This window comes from Neoarius graeffei, chromosome 15 (genome assembly GCF_027579695.1).
Source record: "Neoarius graeffei isolate fNeoGra1 chromosome 15, fNeoGra1.pri, whole genome shotgun sequence".
Taxonomy (NCBI): Eukaryota; Metazoa; Chordata; class Actinopteri; order Siluriformes; family Ariidae; genus Neoarius; species Neoarius graeffei.
Window position 1 is genome coordinate 23,597,869 of NC_083583.1, and position 17,652 is coordinate 23,615,520.

Here is a 17,652-nt window from a genome sequence, read left to right on the forward strand (position 1 = left end):
TGAGTGCTCGGGGAGGTTCATTTCCACCTGCGCTTTGCGCAGCTCATCTCTCCGAAGCCAGCTGTGCGCAAACGCAGTGTTGACTGCTCGGCAAACTCCAAACGCTCGGTCTGTACTGGCCCTCTGGTGCGCAAGCGAGTTGGTTATGGCCAGGTTCAAATTGTGCCCAAAACAACTTAACCACGGCCATTTCAATTGCCTGATGGCTGTGACAATATTCACCCCGTTGTTATGCAGGCGATCTTTTTCTCCTCTATTTTCCATTCGGCAAGTGTCTCGCGCAATGCGTCTTCTAAATTGTCCGCTGAATTGGCCCTTTTCCACTACCCTTTTTCAGCTCACTTCAGCTCGCTTCAGCTCACTTCAGCCCGACACGGCTCGCGTTTCGACTACCAAAAACCAGCACGACTCAGCTCGCTTCAGCCCTGCTTAGCCCCTAAAACTCGCACCGTTTTGGAGTGGGGCTGAAGCGAGCCAAGCCGTGCCGAGTGAGGCTGGGGGCGTGAGCAGACACTCCCCTGTGCACTGATTGGTGAGGAGGAGTGTCCTCACATGCCCACACACGCCCCGCGAGCGCGCTGGGATCTGTAAACACCGCAAACCCGGAAGAAGAATAATTACGAATTACGAGAATTTCTGAAGCCTTATGCGCCTCGCCTCATCTATACGCTCTTGCCAGTATCTGTTGGCGTTGTCGGTGACAACAAGCCACAGCACCAAGACCAGCAACACTAACGGCTCCATGTCCTCCATGTTTATTGTTTACTATCCGGGTCGTGAGACTACCGCTTAAAAGCTCACTGATGTCACTGTTTGCGCTGCTTAACGACATCACCTGACGTCCACCCACTTTCGCTAACTCCACCCAATGTGTCCACCCACTTCCAGCCAGCACGGTTCAGCGCGGTTGTAGTCGAAATGCAACTCCAACAGCCCCGCTCAGCTCGACTCAGCACGGCACGGCTCAGCCCGACTCAGCCGCGTTTGTAGTGGAAAAGCGGCAAATGTGTCTCTGGCATGAAACTCGTCTGCAGGCATTTGGACTGCATTGCCCACTCTCGGTCCACATAATGTACGGTAGCTGACATATAGGGCATCATGTTGCAGCTGGACCACATATCCGTTATCAAGGCCAAATATTCCACATCACCTAGCGCTTTTTTTTTTTTACGTGCCAAAGCCTTGGATGAGTATCTAATACTTTTAATAATAATAATAATGATATATTTAATAATGTGGTATTAAAATCCCCCCGCCCACGATATGATCGTCCATCACGATGTTTGCACTGTAAACATCGTCGATGCCAATTAAGGGGACATCGCACAGCCCTACTCTAAATTGACCGTAGGTGTGAATGTGAGTGTGAATGGTTGTCTGTGTCTATGTGTCAGCCCTGTGATGACCTGGCGACTTGTCCAGGGTGTACCCCGCCTTTCGCCCGTAGTCAGCTGGGATAGGCTCCAGCTTGCCTGCGACCCTGTAGAACAGGATAAAGCGGCTACAGATAATGAGATGAGATGAGCCTGTATCTGTACAAATATTTGAATTGTGCCAGTTTGGTTGGTATAAACCTGTATTAAGTCCACTGTGATAAGTCGGTGACTAAGAAAGTGAGGAATACTTCTTCTTTGACTTGATTTTTCAAGGAAGAATATTTTTCAGAACCCAGAGGGAGCCCTGATTTCTGTCTGTAATCTTTTTAAAGCAAAAAAACAAAAACAGGTACTACAGAAATGTTAAATATAAATTACAGATTATATTTATGACACGAATTATTTTGCAGTATGAAAATGTGAAACTTGTTTGCTAGTATGTTTAACAGCAACGTTGGCGAATTGTAACTGTAAACGTTAGACTTTCCACGTTTTGTGAGTTGCACACATGTATAAAAACAAATAACTGACCAAACTATTAAACAACAGCAAAACCAACCAGTGACATCCAGCATCTGACCAAGCTTATACTCCCCACTTATATTCCGACAAACCCCGCCTGCTACATTACTATTGGCTAGCAGCGCATTCTCACAGGCACTCCGCCGAAAACTAGCCAATCATATCTCAGAATAGCAAGGTTCTACCCACCCGGAAGTGAGGTTTGTCGGAATACGGATAGGAAATAAAGTAGCGTGTAAGAGAGAGCTAATGCTAACCAAACAAGCCAAGTACGCCAAAGCTGATCAAATTAGCGTCTTGAAATGCTACAGAAACTAATCCCAAAAGCAACAGAGTTAACAGTGTGTTTATATGAGAACGTGCAGCTCCACTTACATCCCGGAACTGGATGTGCAATCACACTCAGCCTGCAGACTTGCTTGTTTTGCTCCGAGGCCTTTCAGTTAGCAACCGGAAATGTCAGAGCAGAGACAGACGTGATTGGCTGAACAGATCACGTGATTTACATCTACCAAGAATTCAAAGTTCTCATTATTATTAGGGCCCGAGCACCTACCACTCCAGTGGGAGAAATGCCCCTTAAAGTGCCATTCCACCATTGGATGTATTCTTTGGCATAAAATACAATATATTTTGACAACATATATAAATGGTATCACTAGATAGAGAAATCTTTTAGCTTCAAAATGATATATCAAACATAATTTTTTGACAGGCGGCACGGTGGTGTAGTGGTTAGCGCTGTCACCTCACAGCAAGAAGGTCCTGGGTTCGAGCCCCGGGGCCGGCGAGGGCCCTTCTGTGTGGAGTTTACATGTTCTCCCCGTGTCCGCGTGGGTTTCCTCCGGGTGCTCCGGTTTCCCCCACAGTCCAAAGACATGCAGGTTAGGTTAACTGGTGACTCTAAATTGAGCGTAGGTGTGAGTGTGAATGGTTGTCTGTGTCTATGTGTCAGCCCTGTGATGACCTGGCGACTTGTCCAGGGTGTACCCCGCCTTTCGCCTGTAGTCAGCTGGGATAGGCTCCAGCTTGCCTGCGACCCTGTAGAAGGATAAAGCGGCTAGAGATAATGAGATGAGATGAGAAGTATATTAATTTTGCGACCAAAGTCACCTACCCTTTTAATTTCCGCGCGTGATGTCATCGGCAGGTTCCCCTTCTTGTGTACCACGTGACGTGTGATGTGGCACATATTATCAGCAATGGCGGATAGAACGCGATAAAAATAATACCAATAAATCTAGCTAATACCATTAAATCTAGCTAACTGAAAGATTAACTCAAAATTTTCTGCAATTTTTTTGGCCCCCATATACGAGGAGAAATGACTCTCTCACTTTGGGGGTTTCCTGGTCTAAAAATAGACCGACACGTGGTACACAAGAAGGGGAACCTGCCGATGACATCAAGTTTCACTACCGCGCGGAAATTAAAAGGGTAGGTGACTTTGGTTGCAAAATTAATATACTTGTCGTTGTCAAAAAATTATGTTTGATATATCATTTTGAAGCTAAAAGATTTCTCTGTCTAGTCATGTTGTCATAAAATATATTGTATTTTATGCCAAAGAATACATCCAATGGTGGAATGGCACTTTAACCTCAGAAGGGAGCAGTTAGCGTTGGTATACTGGGCGAATCTGAAAGGCCACAGTGATGATCATATGAGCCAGTCTGTTTTACTGTCTTGCCAAGAGCGGTTGAATGACCAAATAAGAAGTTATGGTTGGACGATCAATGATAGAGTGAGAGATATGAGGATCACTGATGTGAAAATAAGTCCCACAGTGTCATTGCCGGCTGTACCTCCATGGGTCATTGAAGAGGTGCCTGCTGACTTTCAACTTTTAGAAGACAAGCAAAGTACGGAAATGGATAAGCATAGGGTGCAGTGGTATCTAAATGAAAAATATGGCGAAGAAACTAAAATATTTACAGATGCATCTAAGCACACAGATAGGACAGTAGGGGTAGCATATGTCATCCCAGAACTTAAAATTGAAGTTGGTAAGAGAGTTACTGATGATTTGGCAGTCTATATGGCTGAATTACTAGCTGTGTGGCTAGCATTGCAATGGGTGGAGGTACATAGGCCTGGAAAGGTAGTAATTGCCTCAGACTCAAGTTCAGCATTGATTAGTATTAAAACTTGGCAATCATCTTCTAGGCAAGATATAGTATTCAAAATAGCACAAGTCACCGATAAACTATTAAAGGATGGGATTAAATTATCATTTGTATGGGTTCCTGCCCACTTAGGTGTGGTTAGCAATGAACTTGCTGACAGGTGTGCTAAGGAGGCTGCTGGTAATGATAATATAGATTTAGAGGTGGACTACAGCAAGTTTGAAATCAAAAGCATAGTAAAGCAGAGAATGAGAGAAAGATGGCAAACCCTATGGGATAGTGGGCAAACTGGAAGACACTTCCATAATATCCAGGGCATCTTAGGACGGCCTAGATCTTCAAACAGGAGTAAGGGGGAGGAAGATATGCTCTCTAGAATGAGATTTGGACACACAAGACTAAATAGCACTTTAACGATAATTAAAAAAAACATGCTGATGGAAACTGTGAGTTCTGTGGTAGCCCAGAGTCTGTAGAGCATGTGCTCTGTCATTGTCCCAAGTATCAGGAAGAAAGACAAATATTAATGGAACAGCTGGAAAGGGAAAAGTTGAGACTAGACCTGAAAGAAATTTTACGAAGAAGTTCAGGAGATATTTGCTTCAACTTTGTGTTTAGATTTCTCAAAAATACAGGCCTTATTCACAGAATTTAGTTCTTTTTCCCTCTTTTATTATTTCCCAATTTTATTTTATTTTAGTTTATTTCTTTATTTTCTTTATTTACTCCCATCCTTATAGGGATAGAATAGGCTTCTGAACCACACCCCAGTCCAGCAAGTGGCGGTAATGCTGCTTTTATGCTAAGCTGCCAACCGCCATAAAAACCAAAAAGAAGAAGAAGAAGAAGGGCCCGAGCACCATTCGGTGCGACACCATGTTGTTTTTCAAAGGATTATTATTCTGCCACGTTTGGCCTTATTTGAGGCATTTCCCATGCATGAAAACTCATGAAATTTGATACACACATCAGTCATTGTCACCACTACTCAGCCACAGACTTTTGGCCCCGGGCATGGCCCAGGGACTTCATAGAGCCCTTTTTTCCATTTCCCTTTGAAAGAGACACTCTTTGACTATCTCTCATCTGTCAAGCAGTCATGGCATTTGCAACATGCACATCACCTTTGAACATTTGCAACATGCACATCACCTTTGAACCCACCCACCCATCTCACAGCCTCTTCAGCCTGCTGCCGTCGGGGAGGAGACTGTGGAGTCTCCGGGCCAAAACCAGCAGGCTCAAGAACAGTTTCTTTCACCGGGCGGTCAGGAGGCTCAATTCCCTCCCTGTTCTGCCCCTCCTCCCCCCTGCCACAGATTCTGCTCGCACACCTCCCTTCAGCATCTGACATGTCATCCTCACAGTTCCCCCCCCCCCCCCAACACACACACATCTCATCGTTCATTAACACACTGAACTCAGGGACCGCACATCTCACTTTACCTCGCTCATTTGCACTATTCCGCACTACCTCACCTTAACAGCTGCTAGTTTGTTTATACTGCTTATTTCATGTTTCATGTTTACCTGCTATACCTCAAGTGCCCTTGACTGTTTGGTTATTTGTACCAATTTATATATATATATATATATATATATATATATATATATATATATATATATATATATGTGTGTGTGTATACAACCCCGATGCCAAAAAAGTTGGGACAAAGTACAAATTGTAAATAAAAACGGAATGCAATGATGTGGAAGTTTCAAAATTCCATATTTTATTCAGAATAGAACATAGATGATATATCAAATGTTTAAACTGAGAAAATGTATCATTTAAAGAGAAAAATTAGGTGATTTTAAATTTCATGACAACACCACACTTCAAAAAAGTTGGGACAAGGCCATGTTTCCCACTGTGAGACATCCTCTTTTCTCTTTACAACAGTCTGCAAACGTCTGGGGACTGAGGAGACAAGTTGCTCAAGTTTAGGGATAGGAATGTTAACCCATTCTTGTCTAATGTAGGATTCTAGTTGCTCAACTGTCTTAGGTCTTTTTTGTCGTATCTTCCGTTGTATGATGCACCAAATGTTTTCTATGGGTGAAAGATCTGGACTGCAGGCTGGCCAGTTCAGTACCCGGACCCTTCTTCTATGCAGCCATGATGCTGTAATTGATGCAGTATGTGGTTTGGCATTGTCATGTTGGAAAATGCAAGGTCTTCCCTGAAAGAGACGTCGTCTGGATGGGAGCATATGTTGCTCTAGAACAGGGGTGTCAAACCTGATCCATAAAGGGCCTTGTGGCTGCAGGTTTTCATTCCAGCCATGCAGCAGCACACCTGACTTGGCTCATTCAATCAACTGAACTGTCTTCACACAGTCAAATACTTGCAGCCACACCCACCCTTGATTAAAGGGTGGGTGTGTCAGTTGATTGAATAAGCCAAATCAGGGTGCTGCTGCATGGCTGGAATGAAAACCTGCAGCCACACGGCCCTTTATGGATCAGATTTGACACCCCTGCTCTAGAACCTGGATATACCTTTCAGCATTGATGGTGTCTTTCCAGATGTGTACGCTGCCCATGCCACACACACTAATGCAACCCCATACCATCAGAGATGCAGGCTTCTGAACTGAGCGCTGATAACAACTTGGGTCGTCCTTCTCCTCTTTAGTCCGAATGACACGGCGTCCCTGGTTTCCATAAAGAACTTCAAATTTTGATTTGTCTGACCACAGAACAGTTTTCCACTTTGCCACAGTCCATTTTAAATGAGCCTTGGCCCAGAGAAGACGTCTGCGCTTCTGGATCATGTTTAGATACGGCTTCTTCTTTGAACTATAGAGTTTTAGCTGGCAACGGCGGATGGCACGGTGAATTGTGTTCACAGATAATGTTCCTCTGGAAATATTCCTGAGCCCATTTTGTGATTTCCAATACAGAAGCATGCCTGTATGTGATGCAGTGCCGTCTAAGGGCCCGAAGATCACGGGCACCCAGTATGGTTTTCTGGCCTTGACCCTTACGCACAGAGATTCTTCCAGATTCTCTGAATCTTTTGATGATATTATGCACTGTAGATGATGATATGTTCAAACTCTTTGCAATTTTACACTGTCGAACTCCTTTCTGATATTGCTCCACTATTTGTCGGTGCAGAATTAGGGGGATTGGTGATCCTCTTCCCATCTTTACTTCTGAGAGCCGCTGCCACTCCAAGATGCTCTTTTTATACCCAGTCATGTTAATGACCTATTGCCAGTTGACCTAATGAGTTGCAATTTGGTCCTCCAGCTGTTCCTTTTTTGTACCTTTAACTTTTCCAGCCTCTTATTGCCCCTGTCCCAACTTTTTTGAGATGTGTTGCTGGCATGAAATTTTAAATGAGCCAATATTTGGCATGAAATTTCAAAATGTCTCACTTTCGACATTTGATATGTTGTCTATGTTCTATTGCGAATACAACATCAGTTTTTGAGATTTGTAAATTATTGCAGCCCTGTGATGACCTGGCGACTTGCCCAGGGTGTACCCCGCCTTTCGCCCGTAGTCAGCTGGGATAGGCTCCAGCTTGCCTGCGACCCTGTAGAAGGATAAAGCGGATAGAGATAATGAGATGAGAAATTATTGCATTCCGTTTTTATTTACAATTTGTACTTTGTCCCAACTTTTTTGGAATCGGGGTTGTATGAGTGTTTAGTCTAGTTCATATCTAGAGTGTTTATACTGTTTATATTGTCTGTCTGAGTGTTTAGTCTGTCTTGTTCTTATCTAGTGTTTATACTGTTTATTTATACTGTTTATATTGTTTGAGTGTTTAGTCTATGTCTAGTTCCTATCTAGAGTGTTTATACTGTTTATATTGTTTGTTTTTTTCAATTATTCTATTTTTATTTATTGCATTGCCTGTTTGCACTGTGGGTCAGAGAGGACTGAAAGTTCATCTGTGCTGTATGTCGAGCATGTATAGCATATTTGACAATAAAGTTGACTTGACTTGACATTTGATGAATATATGACGTGACTGTTTTGTTGGGTTGAGGAACCACACGTGTGAGGGCCCATCAAGGCCGCTAGCGGCTTTAATTATTACTACTACTACACTTTACCTCGCTCATTTGCACTATTCCGCACTACCTCATCTTAACAGCTGCTAGTTTGTTTATACTGCTTATTTCATGTTTACCTGCTATACCTCACGTGCCCTTGACTGTTTGGTTATTTGAACCAATTTATGTGTGTGTGTGTGTGTGTGTGTGTGTGTATGTATATGTATGTATATATGAGTGTTTAGTCTATGTCTAGTTCATATCTAGAGTGTTTATACTGTTTATATTGTCTGTTTGAGTGTTTAGTCTGTGTGTAGTTCTTATCTAGTGTTTACTCTGTTTATATTGTCTGAGTGTTTAGTCCATGTCTTGTTCTTATCTAGTGTTTATACTGTTTATTTATACTGCTTATATTGTTTGAGTGTTTAGTCTATGTCTAGTTCCTATCTAGAGTGTTTATACTGTTTGTTTTTTTAAATTATTCTATTTTTATTTATTGCATTGCCTGTTTGCACCGTGGGTCAGAGAGGACTGATATTTCATCTGTGCTGTATGTCGAGCATGTATAGCATATTTGACAATAAAGTTGACTTGACTTGACTTCACTCACTCAATCTTCAGGAGCCACTGATCAGGTCTGTGGTAAAACATGAGTGAGGAACCAGAAAAAAAGAAAGAAAGCACAACTTTATTCATCACACACTTGTGAAATTCCTCTCTGCATTTAACCCATCTGAAACAGTGAACACACACATGCGAGCAATGAGCACACACACATACCCAGAGCAGTGAGCAGCCATGCTAACAGCGCCCGGGGAGCAGTTGGGAGTTAGGTGCCTCGCTCAAGGGCACCTCAGCCCAAGGCCGTCCCATATTAACCTAACCGCATGTCTTTGGACCACCAACTGTGAGGTGATCCACCAAGTGGACCAGGAGCAAAAATCTCCCAGAACACACAGACTCGAGAGTACACCAGACCAAACACTTCACATAATACTGGAACTGCTGAAGGCGGTCATTCACACTATATAGCCAAAAGTATGTGGACACCTGACCATCACACCTATGCACGTCTTCCTCAAACTTGGAAGCACACAACGTCTTTGAATATTGTAACATTACAATTTCACTTCACTGGAACAAAGAGGACTGCGTGCTGGCTGAGTGGTTAGTGTGTCTGCCTCTCAACCAGGAGGTTGTGAGTTCGAGGGCGGCACAGTGGTGTAGTGGTTAGCGAGTTGCCTCACAGCAAGAAGGTTCTGGGTTCGAACCCAGCGGCTGGTGAGGGCCTTTCTGTGTGGAGTTTGCATGTTGTCTGTGTGGGTTTCCTCTGGGTGCTCCAAAGACATGCAGTTTAGGTTAACGTGGGGTGGCCTTGGGCTGAAGTACCCTTGAGCAAGGTACCTAACCCCTGACTGGGGTTACATGCCTTCATCTCTAGTAGGGTTGATTACTGCAATGGCCTTTTCACAGGCCTGCCAAAAAAGACCATCAAACGACTTCAGCTGGTTCAAAATGCAGCGGCTAGGGTTCTCACACGAACAAAAAGAACAGAGCACATTACTCCAATTCTAAGGTCCCTTCACTGGCTTCCAGTAAGCTACAGAATTGACTTTAAAGTATTGCTGCTGGTGTACAAATCTCTAAATGGTACAGGGCCCAATTACCTCTCTGATATGTTGCAGTGGCCTAACCCAATCAGATCTACCAGATCAAAACAGAAAAATTTACTATTAAAACCAGTTGTTAAAACAAAGTGTGGTGAAGCAGCTTTTAGCTACTATGCAGTACAGCTATGGAACCAACTGCCAGAGGACATTAAAAATGCTCCTGCTGTTGGCAGCTTCAAATCTAGGTTAAAGACCAAGCTGTTTTCAGATGCTTTCTGTTAAATAATTAATATTGTCTTCTTTTTTTTTATAATCTTTACTTTCTCTGCATGTTTTAAATTTACTTTAATTTTAACTTTATTCTATTTTATTCTTTATTCTATTCTGCTGGTTTCTTTTTTTTTCTCCTCCTATTTCTACTTCATTTTATTATTTTATTTCTACTATTGTTTAATTCTTATTATTTTCTTTTAATTCTTTTAATTAATTGTTTTAGAATAAAAATAAAATTATTTTATGTAATTTTATTTCTCTATTGTTTACTGTTTTTGTTTTTACTTCTGTAAAGCACATTAAACTGCCATTGTGTATGAAATGTGCTATATAAATAAACTTGCCTTGACTGCTCCCCGGGCGCTCTAGTGTGGCTGGGTGTGTGCGCGCGTGTGTTCACTGCTTCAGATGGGTTAAATGCAGAGGATGAATTTCACTGTGCTTGAAGTGTACATGTAACAAATAAAAGTTTCTTCTTCTACTTGCGGTTAACTGGGTCATATCAAAGACCATCATAAAAATGGTACCTACTATGCCATCTGGCAAGGCACGCTGCAATACAGATGTGAGTAGGGAGTCAAACTCTCGCAGTCACCACAGGACCAGCTCTCCATTGTAACCCTAGCGAGAGGCTGAGGGCTACTGAAACGGAGATTGGCGCTGCACCCATGTGCCTCAAACAGCTGGGTAGTACTGGGACAGGAGCCTGCCTGGGTAGACTAGATCCTGGCATGGGAGGGACTTTTGGAACCAAGAGACCCAAATATGCTCCATAGGTGCACAATACAAGGTCCATGAATGCACGTTTGCCCAAGGTTGGCATGGAAGAACTTGAGTATCCTGCACAGAACCCTGACTGCACCCCAGACTTCCTCACCAAACATCAGTGCTTATCCTCATTAAAGTGCTCTCGTCACTGAATCAACTCAAATCCCCACAGCCACACTCCAAAATCTAGTGGAAAGCCTTCCCAGAACATCAGAGCATATTATAGCAGTAAAGGGGGGGACTGATTGTATGTTAACACTCATAGTTTTGTTCTAGGAGCATGTGGGTGTGATGATAAGGTGTCCATATACTTTGTGTAATTGCGTATTTATTTTGTGTAATTAACATCCCACATTCTTCATCTATTGCTCTGCCTAACTTGCTCTTCTGACATCATTAAAGTACAGCCACACTCACTGTCCATTTCACAAGGAAGGTTCAATATTTTGTACATGTTGAGATGCTTTTCTGCTCACCATGGCTGTAAAGAGTGATTATATGAGTTACTATGTCCTTCTTGGGAACTTGATCTAATCTGGCCATTTTCCTCTGACCTCTGCATCAAGAGGTCAAGCTACACAATGTTTTCTGCACCATTCTGTGTAAACTCTAGAGACTGTTGTGTGTGAAAACCCCAGGAGATCAGCAGTTTCTGAAATACTCAAACCAGTCCATCTGGCTCAAACCAACACCCACAGTGCCACTCACAGAGATCACAATTTTCCCCATTCTGATGTTTGAAGTGAACATTAACTGAAGCTCTTGGTTTGTATCTGCACGATTTTATACACTGGGCTGCTTCCATATGATTGGATACCTGCAGAAATAAGCAGTTGTACAGGTGTTCCTGTTAAAGTGGACAGTGAGTGTATATATCCACCTGTCTGGATAAGAAGTATAACTGTCTGAACTTCTTATTTAACTCCAAGCATAATATTCCAGGTACCTACTTGCTACATATACTCTTTAAAACATATCATTACGTTTTAAAAAGAGTATATGTTTTTATTGAGGGTGGCACGGTGGTGTAGTGGTTAGCACTGTCGCCTCATAGCAAGGTGGTTCTGGGTTCGAGCCCAGCAGCCGACGAGGACCTCCCCATGTCTGCACGGGTTTCCTGTGGGTGCTCTGGTTTCCCCCACAGTCCAAAAACATGCAGGTTAGACTAATTGGTGGCTCTAAATTGACCGTAGGTGTGAACGCGAGTGTGAATGGTTGTCTGTGTCTATGTGTCAGCCCTGCGATGACCTGGCGACTTGTCCAGGGTGTACCCCGCCTTTTGCCTGTAGTCAGCTGGGATAGGCTCCAGCTTGCCTGCGACCCTGTAGAACAGGATAAAGCGGCTAGAGATAATGAGATGAGATGAACCGCATTTGACAAATGTCCAAAACGTACTTAGTTGTTTTTTTTAAAAAATTGTTTTATTTTCAAAGGTGCTCCGAATAAGACTTTTTCAAGACATTTTGTCTATACAAGATTTTCAAGATGGACTGTCTAAAAACTAGCCTTTCTAGCTAAATGAGGTTTTGCTTGTTGGGCAATTATGTCTTATAATAAGGGTAGCTAGATGTTTTGACTTGAAAATAGACAAACTTCCTAAGATTTTTATTTTTTGCAGTGCACTGTAAGTCAAAATGTGTAGACGTTTGGGTCACCTTGCATATCTTTAGTTTACTGCGACTGTTTACTCAGTCATTCAGAGTGAGCTCCTTCTAGATGCTGTACAGACTCTAGACCAGACAAGTGCCTTCAAAAAGTTTATGAGTGAGTGGAGGGCGTTTTAGTGAGGTCTTTTTGGAATGCTGTGAGTTAAGTTCAGTGGGTTTTTTTTTTTGTGCCTGATCTTGTAAACCCTGCATACACATGAATAGTCAGCGCCCCCAAAATGCACTGTTGCTTTGGCATTGTGTAAGCACTGTAAGTAAAAATGCGTAGACTTTTTTTTTTTTTGTGCCTGATCTTGTAAACCCCTTGTACACTGCACTGTTGCTTTGGCGTTGTGTAAGCACCAAGTCAAAATGCGTAGACTTTTTTTTTTTTGATGCCTGAGGTCCTGGGGAAGTGGAATCTTAAGAGATGTTTTAATGTTTGAATGTTGAAATGGGGGGCGGCATGGTGGTGTAGTGGTTAGCGCTGTCGCCTCACAGCAAGAAGGTCCTGGGTTCGAGCCCCGTGGCTGGCGAGGGCCTTTCTGTGTGGAGTTTGCATGTTCTCCCCGTGTCCGTGTGGGTTTCCTCCGGGTGCTCCAGTTTCCCCCAGAGTCCAAAGACATGCAGGTTAGGTTAACTGGTGACTCTAAATTGACCGTAGGTGTGAATGGTTGTCTGTGTCTATGTGTCAGCCCTGTGATGACCTGGCGACTTGTCCAGGGTGTACCCCGCCTTTCGCCCGTAGTCAGCTGGGATAGGCTCCAGCTTGCCTGCGACCCTGTAGAAGGATAAAGCGGCTAGAGATAATGAATGAATGAATGAATGTTGCAATGCTACACGCGTCGTCAACTTGATTCAAGATAGTCTCTGGTCTCATATCTAGAGTATTTTACTAATTACAGGTCACAAAAGGAGAATCTTTTAAGCTAGCAATGCTTAGTTGTAGAATTTAACAATCCTAATATTAGTACATTTATCTTAAATTCAGTTTTTACTGCTAAGACTTTGTCATGAATTTAAGTGAAATACCCTTAAAAAGGAAGAAATAATGACTTGAATGGCTAAATGTAAGAAGTACGATCTTGTTATAAGAACTATTTTGATTATTTTGAGTTAATCAGATCTCGCATAAGTAGTTCCCCAATCTTATTTTGGGATTATTTCATCTAAAAACAGGTTAGATTTTTCACCTTACTTTAAGAAATCTTACCAAGTCAAATTTGACTTGATTTCACCTGATTCAAGCAAATATGCTTTGTTTTAATCTTTTATTTCTTATTTTTGAAAGGCCATTTTTTGCAGTGTATTCAACTAAACCTAGAGAAACGTATCTACTAGTTACTTACCACATCCCACATTCATTACAAGACAAAGTCTTCCTACCAAGGAGGAAGATGAAGGATTCTCTCTCTATATCAGATGGCTTGTAAACAAGCTGCTGTGGTCTTTTTGAAAGCACACCACTCTCTGAGATTTTCTGCCATCCTTGACGCCTCCGCCAGGCTTTTTTTGCCCACCTAGTGATGTCTTGTTGCCATGTTTGTGCAATTGTTCCTTAGTCTCTTTCCAGGTGCTTTTCCTTGGATGATGACTTTCTCTAGTCCTTCATGTCAGATGGCATGGCTGAAAAACTCCATCTCTCTTTTCGCAATTTGTTCTTGGAGCATCATCTTAGTATTCAACGTTTCTAGAACCCAAACATTGGTTCGATGCTCTCTCCATGAGGTTCTAAGCAAGCGCCTGTATGCCCACATCTCAAATGCATCTACCTTCTTCTCAATTTGCTTGGTCATTGCCCATGGTTCGTGGCAGTAGCAAATGCAGTTGCTCTAATAATTTTGAGCTTTGTTACTGATTGCTTGGCTCTTCCAGATGGTACATACGGTACGCTTTGAATTTTATTCTTTGCAATGGCGAGCCTTCTAATTACTTCCTGCTTACACTGATGGATTACTGATACGAAAAAAAAGCTTTGTCTGATAACAAACCAAGATTAAGAGGAGAAAGAAGAAAAAGTACTTCTGAATTGGTAGAAGAAAAAGCCTTTGGTTTCTAGCATGACATGAAAATGTGCCACGTCCTTCTTCCATGTCTGTTTATATTTACTGGGATATTTAAAAATTTTTAAACAAGGTCAACTGTGAACTACTGCTCACTTATGTATGGCCCCCCTTTCGCTTGTATTAGAATGCAAGCAATCGAAGGAATAGGACACTTATTATGAATGTTGACTTCAACAAATAAAGAGCAGTGTCTCTCCTCAGGGATTTCAAATAGCATCCTAGTAAACTATCATTTTGCTTCTTGAAATAGCATCAAAATCCACCCTATATGTTTTGTAAATACATCGTCAGTAAACAGGAAGTCAATGTGGGACAGACCTGAAAATGGTACACGTGGTATAGAACCCCAAGCTGAAGCTCGGTACCAAATATCAAGCAGGTGTGATTTGTAGTTTCTGAGAAGTATGTTAATTTTGTAAATCCACGCTATATGTTTCGTAAATACATTGTCAGTAAACAGGAAGTCAATGTGGGACAGACCTGAAAATGGTACACGTGGTATAGAACCCCAAGCTGAAGCTCGGTACCAAATATCAAGCAGTTGTGATTTTGTAGTTTCTGAGAAAAGTGTTAGGAAAATGTTACAAGTCCACGCTATACGTTTTGTAAATACGTTCAGTCGGTGAACAGGAAGTCGATGTGCTACAGACCTGAAAATGGTATACACGGTATAGAACCCCAAGCTGAAGCTCGGTACCAAATATTAAGCAGTTGTGATTTGTAGTTTCTGAGAAAAGTGTGTTAATTTTGTAAATCCACGTTATATGTTTTGTAAATACATTGTCAGTAAACAGGAAGTCGATGTGCAACAGACCTGAAAATGGTACACGTGGTATAGAACCCCAAGCTGAAGCTCGGTACCAAATATCAAGCAGTTGTGATTTGTAGTTTCTGAGAAGTGTGTTAATTTTGTAAATCCACGTTATATGTTTCTTAAATACATTCAGTTGGTAAACAGGAAGTCAATGTGGGACAGACCTGAAAATGGTACACGTGGTACAGAACCCCAAGCTGAAGCTCGGTACCAATATCAAGCAGTTGTGATTTGTAGTTTCTGAGAAGTGTGTTAATTTTGTAAATCCACGCTATACGTTTCTTAAATACATTCAGTTGGTAAACAGGAAGTCAATATGGGACAGACCTGAAAATGGTACACACGGTATAGAACCCCAAGCTGAAGTTTGGTACCAAGTGGCTATGATTTGTGGTTGCTGAGAAAAAGGGTTTTTGGACGGACGAAAATACAGATGGACAGACAGAGGTAAACCAGTATACCACCCCTTCCTTCGGAGCGGGGGTATAATAAAAAAAAGGAAGTGTTCTGCCAAAGGAAAGTCTTGTTTAAGTCAACAGTTTATAGCTACTATAATGAAAGTGCCAACAGGAACCATCTTGTTTTGCTGACGCTCCACAAATGATAAGGGTAACTAGAAATGGATAAAAAAAAATATTTGCTGTGGTATTAAAGAGCTAATAAAACACTTTAGGAAGTACTGTTAAAGGAAAACACTAATACAAAATTGTGGGCACCACTTCTTGTTGATTATTTTCCAACCTCAGCACACCTCCAGGGATGATGTAATTCCTGACATCACAATTTTTAAAAATTCATAATTATGTTTCATGCTTGATTACAGTACATTTTTAATTACATCAAGTTCTACTATAGCAAATTTCTTTCATAAACAGGCCCTGTAATTCAGTAGCACATTTTAAAGATTGAATGAAATGAAGGTTGCCCTTCGAGACTTTTTACAGCCCAGAAAAAGAAAGGCATACAACTGAATAATTTATCTACCGAGACACGCTGAATTCTTTGCATAAACACACTACCGTTCAAAAGTTTGGGGTCACTTTGAAATGTCCTTATTTTTGAAAGAAAAGCACTGTTCTTTTCAATGAAGATCACTTTAAACTAATCAGAAATGCACTCTATACATTGCTAATGTGGTAAATGACTATTCTAGCTGCAAATGTCTGGTTTTTGGTGCAATATCTCCATAGGTGTATAGAGGCCCATTTCCAGCAACTCTCACTCCAGTGTTCTAATGGTACAATGTGTTTGCTCATTGCCTCAGAAGGCTAATGGAGGATTAGAAAACCCTTGTACAATCATGTTAGCACAGCTGAAAACAGTTGAGCTCTTTAGAGAAGCTATAAAACTGACCTTCCTTTGAGCAGATTGAGTTTCTGGAGCATCACATTTGTGGGCTCGATTAAATGCTCAAAATGGCCAGAAAAACGTCTTGACTATATTTTCTATTCATTTTACAACTTATGGTGGTAAATAAAAGTGTGACTTTTCATGGAAAACACAAAATTGTCTGGGTGACCCCAAACTTTTGAACGGTAGTGTATGAATAAATTTAAATTCATGTCGATAGATAAATCAATTCATATAAAACAACACAATAACAAAGCTGGTGAGCTGAGTTTATTTTTTCTTAGCAAATATCACATACACACTCTTGCGCACGTTTAAAAAAAAAAAAATCCAGCAATGTGCCACTATCAACAAAACCTTCGTTATTAATAAGTCATTCATAGGGCACTTTTTTCCTTTCTTTTTCTTACTGCAAAACAACATACATGGAAAAAAAATATACCGTAAAGTACCTGTTTTTCTTTAAACTTGGAACCATCAGACTTGAAGAAGCAGCTTGGGCCACAGACCTTCCTCACGTTCCACCTTCTCTATACACATCTTGAGCTCCATATTGAGAATATATATCTCCTATTCCTTTGTTAAATATCTTTAAACCGGTTCTTTAATATATAACCCTATATTTAAATTGTTTTCTTACAAATATCAGAATGGTGATTGGTTTAGGAAAAAAAAAATCAAATCAATCACGTGTGTGTGTGTGTGTATAAAAATCTTTGAGAGCTCTAGATGGAGTGTTCACTTCTCGTCCTCATCATTGCCCCGCTCTTAGTGAAAAGCGTGTACCAGTGGAGTACAGCATGAGGTCCAGATTCAGACATACAGAAGGTGGGTGATTGATGCGGAGTAGCAGTGTGATGAGCAGCAGAGCAGAGAAGCCCTGAGGAAATGGAGCCGCTGTGTGTGTGTGTGTGTGTGTGTGAGAAGGCTCTGAAGGAAATCTGACCCACAACCCGGAATGGTATTGCAGATTTGAAGTGAATATGTTTAAGGATGAAGAGCGACTGAAAGAACAGGATCATCAGGACAACGATATTTTAGCTACTAGACATCTAATCAAACCCTAATATTAAAACTGGCACCATTCA

At 41.6% G+C, this 17,652-nt stretch overlaps 1 protein-coding gene across 2 annotated transcripts in view; it reads right to left on the reverse strand.

Annotated features, from left to right (window-relative positions):
* Positions 1–2,346, reverse strand: part of lrrc28 (leucine rich repeat containing 28) — a 37,413-nt gene extending 35,067 nt beyond the window's left edge. For both annotated transcript variants that reach the window (XM_060941056.1, XM_060941055.1), the window contains exon 1: positions 2,274–2,346. The gene's annotated coding sequence lies outside the window, so the exon portion shown is untranslated. The remainder of the gene's footprint in view (positions 1–2,273) is intronic.
* Between the last annotated feature and the right edge of the window lie 15,306 nt (positions 2,347–17,652).